A 6,190-nucleotide genomic window follows, 5' to 3' on the forward strand; every position below is an offset into this window, starting at 1 on the left:
GAGCTCCTCTCGGATGACTGAGCTTCTCACCCGATCTCTACTTTATATATTCTATACATATTATTTATATTTTATTTATGTGAGGTCATCTTTGTTACTTCAAGTTGTAGTGCTGGGCGGTATGACCTAAACATTGCATCGCTGTATTTTTTAAGATTCTGTATGGGCCGTTCTACAGGTTTGTAATGTCTTGTTCTACTGTCAGGAGTACATAGGACATAAAAAAGCATTTCCATGTCAAGTGTTTTCCAAAAGCTTTGACTACTAAAGTGATTGCTTGGCTCCCAAACACTATACAATAATGTAATATGATACAGAAAAACAGGGTACACACTTGCATTGGTGCTTTACTCCAAATCGGATGAGTGGCCGACCACTGCTCACAATGCTTTCTGATAGGTTTCGTATTTGAGAGACACACTAATCAAGTAGACAATGAAGACCGTAGTACACATTCTAGTACAGATACACACTGCTTAACAATACAGATATGAATAATAGGAAAAGCACTCAAAGGTTGGTAATGATGAAGATAATCAAATTCATAGAATGAATAGAATCGAAATGAAAGTAAATGACCTTGACTGTGCTTTATTTAGCTAACAAAGGGATGCCGTCAGTACAAAGATAAAGCAGAGGGAACACACACACACACACACACACACACACACACACACACACGTCTTTCCAGTGTTGATGGTTTGATATTGATCGGCTGGCTCCTCTGTGTTTGATGAAGGATTTATGGCGGAGCAGAGCCGAGTCAGGATGGAGTTATTTTAGATGAAGCTTTATTTAACAAGGTTAGTCCCACAAGAGTAGAAGTCACAATGGTAGAACGGTGAGAGGGGGGTCGGCTGTCTGAAGGTCGGAGGTCGTCATGCAGCACTAAACATCTTGACACGAAAGCAGCACTGGGGGGTGGGGGGGGGGGAGACAGAGAGAGAGAAGCTGCTGAAGATCTGAGTGTTCAGATGAGTTCGATGTATTTCTGTACTTCAGGGTGGTTGTTTAGCTGCATTTGGGAGTTTTTCCATGTCTGAGGACTTGAGGGTATAATATGATGGTCAAATTGTAAAGTCCTCAGACGTTGTTGAGGCACTTGAACTTCAACCACTTCTATTTTATGCCACTGTGAACTTATTCATTCAAAAGGCAAACATTCTTCTTTTGACTCGTAGTCGTAGTATTGCCTCAGATTATACAAAAACATCATGTGATAAGGTTTTGAAATGCATTAATTAAACTATCAATTTGACTTCTTACAAAACCGTCAGTGTCTCTCTGGGGCTCCTTGTCACATTTCACGAGACATTTCAATGAAACTAATCAGGTGGTTTCATCAAAACTGTTGCTTTCCATCCAAAGAGGAACAATTATCCAATGCCTCGCAAAAAAAAGAGGAAAAAGTTCAAAGAAAAGACCTCAGTTTTTTAATTCTTTTCTCTCCCGTTAATCATCTCACAACACTTCAGATTTATCTGGGACCCTTTGGAGGGGCCCAGAGAAAGTGAGCAGGGCTCTGAAGCCAGTGTTGGCCAAACAGCTGGATTACAACTTCCGTGTCAATCACATGACATGGGGCCCAGAAAAGACTTTTTCCCATAGACTTACATGGCCCCCCCCCGTGATCATGATACACCTGTTCACTCTAAGAAATAAATCCGTAAAATAACAGAAAAAGTAAAAAACTCAGAACATTTTCTGTTGTTTCAAATGTTATTTCACATTCTCTCGGATGAAGCTGCCGCATTTAGTAATTTTGACGCATCTTTCGAAGCTTCTTATTTTGGCGCTTTTTTACACAAAATTTTCACTTTTGAGGCTTTTTTGAGGCTTTTATCCAGGAACCTACTGGGGAAATGCAGACGGATAAATGGCCTCCATGGACGCCAAAAGTCGCCGGAGCACAGATAAAAGTCCCATAATGCAATCTGACTATAAATAAACAAATACAACTGTGAATCGCTTTCTAAGGAAAATGTCCGTTAGAAAACATACAGTCATACAGCTGTTAATAAACGGAAATTTCTTGGAGTGTTTTACTGTCAGAATTTGATCCATTTGGTCCTATAACATTTAAAAAATCTGCATAAAAGAGCCTGGCAATTAAATAATGGAATCCCCATTGAAGTTGGTTGAGCACTTAACCTTATATAGTGGACTCTGACGGCGGAGGTCTCTAATGGGCCCGTGTAGTCCAGGGGGCCCGACAGTGAGGAAGCAGCGCCGGTCATAATTTTATACAAAGAAGGTGAACTTTTTTTGCTTCATTGCGCTACAAAGCAACTGTCATTGTTATGACTTTAGACACATTTTGGGTTGTTTTAAGATGCCGTTTTTGTTCTTTATCATTTCGCAATCACATCTCTGTTTCATTCTGAGTTTCTGGCATATCTTGTGTTATCTGTATTATGTTGTTTGTCTGTAACTATAATTATAATTGATGTCCATGTTGTCCGGGACACTCTGGAGCAGGGGATGTCAAACTCAATTTCACCAATGGCCACACTGGAAAATAAGAATTACATCAAGGGCCAGACATGTTAAGTTTATTGACATGCTTTTATTTAATCAAAAAAGTAAATTATCTTTGACTGTATTATTGAAGCTCTTAAATAGCCTATTTGGTCAACATAAAGTCTTGAAAAACTCCCTGGTTCTGGGGGGGGTTTCTGAGTCTCAAAGTCGGCAAATCAGCCAAAATTCTGCTTTGAGTCTCGCGTATAGTTTGAAAAGTTACTCGTCTTTTTTGTCTGGCACTCAACCAGGCGAGCCAAAATGTATTGTGAACCTAAACTGACATGGGAGCGCACAGGCCTTAAGTCTGACACGTGTGCTCTCAAGAAAGCCATTGTTATGACACGTCAATGAGGCCTTCCTGGTTAAAAAAAAAATCTGGATTCGGATGGAGAATACAACATTTGTGATATCAATAATGTATTTCCTGAGATATGGCTGCAGGAGTTTAACTATTAATAAATGAATTCTACAGCCTCTTATGTTCTAATTTTCATACATTTTATAACGAGCAGCTCACCCAGCTAAACGTCAAGTTCTTTTAGACTTCACACCGAGAGGAGAGACTGAATATGCGTGAATGACATTTCAGTCCTGGATCAATGAAAATGTGCAGTGTGGGTCTGTTTTTAGTTTTAGTTTTTTTATTGTTACTAATTAAAAAAAACTTATGATTGTTTTTGGGATATTCTCAGCCTTTTCTGTAATTTTTACTCCTGTCTGCTTTTCCACACTGGGGGGGGGGGGGGGGTGCCAACCTCCATCTGCTGTAGCTGGCACACTGACTATGGAGAAGCAGCTCATACAACCGCACCTCTGAAGTATAATAACTACATCTGAAATATCCCCTTAACGTCACGTCTAATTCCATTATATATTCTCCTCACAGCTCCTATTTGTTGATATTTCTGTTTGAGAGAGAAAAAAAGTCTAGTTTTGTATTTGTGTGTGTGTGTGTGCGTGTGTGTGTTCCTCGAGGGAGGAAGCGTCACCTTTAGTACTTGTGGTGGAAGCTGACAAGTCATTAGCGGGACAAACACACACACACACACGTATACAAATACACACAAACACACTGGACACATAAACACACTTTTACCGCCAGCAGGGTCAAAAGGGGTCACGTGAAGTGACACCCTAATAAGTCTTTGTCAGTCTGATCAATGACTACACACACACACACACACACACACACACACACACACACACACACACAGTAAAAATAAACCCTCACACACACAGTGAATACCAACAAATGGACACACACTGAATTCTAATTATCCAGAGGGCCAAACGAGGCAGTGATCCCATTTACTGCTCACAAAACCAAGAGTTTAACTTTCTCCCTCTCTCCCACGCTCTCTCTTCTTTCTCACTCTCTTGTCAGGCCCGCCGCGTCGCTCTCTCGCGATCCTTGCCGCCCTCTCGGTCGCCTCGGTGCGGCGGGGGGGGGGGGGTCTCTCTCCTCTTCTCTCCTCTCTCTCTCCCCTTTCTCTCTCTCTCTCTCTCTCTCTCTGTCTCATGTTAACAAGTTTGTTTTTTCCACACACTGTCTCATTTATCAGAGCGAGAGAGCGCAAACTAAATGAATCAACTTCTGTTTGTTTCAGCACAATTAGTGATCAAATCAATTTCTGCCTTCAAAGGATGGAGAGAGGGGGAGGAAGGGAAAAAGTTAGGAAAGAGAGAAGGAAGAGGAAATGATGGGGAGGAGGAATTAAAGGAAAGAACAGAAGCAAAGGATCATGAACATGAATGAAAGGGTAAAAAGAGGACCAAACAGTGAGGAACCAATGTTAGAAATAAGTAATGAGGCAACTTTAGATGGAAAATGTAAAAGAAAGAAAGGTAGAAAGAAGGATAATTAAGGCAAAAATGAAGGGTTGGTTGAACAAAGAGAAGAAGGAAACAAGGAAATGTGCAAGAGGAGACAGAATAGAAAATAGGAAGGAGGGAAGGAAGGAGAAGGTGAGAAACTGGGAAAGAAGAGGAAAAGTTTGGAAAAACGGAGGAATGTTGAAAAAAATAGGGGTCACATCAGACAAAAGCAAGAGTGATAGAGGGATAAATAGAGGAGAAAACATTGATCTGCGTAATGAAGCAACTTCAAATGGAAAATGCAAAGAAATAAAGTAAGAGAAAAGGATGCAAAATGTAAAGATGCAAGAGGAGAAAGAATAAAAATAGGAGGGATGAAAGATTTAGAATGTGAGAAACAGAGAGGGGGAAACGAAAGAAAGGAATGCAAGGAATGGAGTAATTATGAGGAGAGGAAAGAACAAGGGAGGAGAAGGTGGAAACAAAAGTTGAGAATATAAAATGAGGAGAAAAGGAGGATGGGGAGTTGGAAGTAGGAATTGAAGGAAAAGGGAAGAAGGTAGAAGAAGATCAAAGAAATAGGAGAGGAGTGAAGGAAGGTAAGATGAAAGGAAAGCGGGAAAGGAGCAAAGGAAGAAAAAAGTAGAAGGAAAGAGGTAGAAGAATAAGGAACAACCAAAAGAGAGATGGAGTTGAGAAAGTACAAAATAAGTGAAGGACGAGACACAAGATTAAAGGGAGGAAGGTGGAGAGAAAGTGGGCAAAGAAAGGAAAGAGTGTCTAGAGATGGAAACAAAAGAGAAAAGATTGAGAGAGGGAGAAACAAAGAAGGAGGGAGGGAGGCGTTGGTCAAATGAAATAAGAGATAATGATGAGTGAGAAGAAGGGAAGTAAAAAAGGAGGAAGGGACAAAGATGCTGGAAGAAATTAATGATGGTGAAAGGGTTGAGTGAAGGAAGAAAAGAAGGAAGGACAGAATGAAGGAGGTTAAAGGAGCAAATGAAGCTGGAAAAGGAAAAGAAGAATAAATAAAAGTGGTAGGAAGACAAAAGAAGGCAGATTGAAGGACAGAGAAAAGAGGATGAGAAGGGAAGACCAGAAAAGAAAAAAACAAGAGAAGGAGGCAAAACACAAGAAGAGAAAGACTGGAAAAAATGGGGGGAACAGAAAGAAAGAGGGAAAGGAGAAATATTGGAAACAAAGACATGATGACTGGAGAAGGTGGGAAGGACAAAGGAGAGGAGACAAGGTGAAGAGTAAATGAGAAGAAGGGAAGAAATGAAGAAAAGAGAGAAAAATGGAGGGAGAGAAGATGAGAAGAAAGCTGAAGGGAGAAATGTAAAGTGGAAAAACAAAAGCAAAGGAGGAATAAGGAGTGAAGGAAGGACAGATGAGGACAGGAAACGGAGGTGGGTAGTGAAGGAGGGAAGGAGTGAAGAAGGTGAAACAAGAAGAGAAAGACTGAAGACAAAAGAAAAGAGAGAGTCTGAGATGATTGAAAGAAGGGATGTAATAATGTGAAGGAGTGAAAGATGAATGGGGAGAAGAAGGAGAGGGAAAGAATGAAGCAATGGAGGACAAATGTTTTGGAGTAGGGCAAGACAGACAAAAGAAAACGAGGAAAAAAGGATGAAAAATGACAATGCAGGGAAGGAAGGAGAGAGCCAAGGAGAGAAGGAAGAAATATAGGAGGAGGGAATGAGAAGTGAGAGGAGAAAGATGAAAGGAGCGGAGGTGGAAGGGAACATGAAAGGAGAAATAGGGAAGATGGCAGAGGACAGTCTGAAGAAATAAGAGATGAGAAAATGAAGGTTGGAAGAAGAAGAGAAGAGAAGAGAAGAGAAGAGAAGAG

At 40.7% G+C, this 6,190-nt stretch overlaps 1 long non-coding RNA gene across 1 annotated transcript in view; it reads right to left on the reverse strand.

Annotated features, from left to right (window-relative positions):
- Positions 1-2,671: 2,671 nt before the first annotated feature.
- Positions 2,672-6,190, reverse strand: part of LOC116673122 (uncharacterized) — a 14,948-nt gene continuing 11,429 nt past the window's right edge. The window contains exons 3-4 of the long non-coding RNA XR_004327754.1: positions 3,375-3,381; positions 2,672-2,719 (exon numbers count right to left, since the gene is read on the reverse strand). This is a non-coding gene — a long non-coding RNA (uncharacterized LOC116673122). The remainder of the gene's footprint in view (positions 2,720-3,374; positions 3,382-6,190) is intronic.

This window comes from Etheostoma spectabile, chromosome 23, assembly GCF_008692095.1.
Source record: "Etheostoma spectabile isolate EspeVRDwgs_2016 chromosome 23, UIUC_Espe_1.0, whole genome shotgun sequence".
Classification (NCBI taxonomy): domain Eukaryota; kingdom Metazoa; phylum Chordata; class Actinopteri; order Perciformes; family Percidae; genus Etheostoma; species Etheostoma spectabile.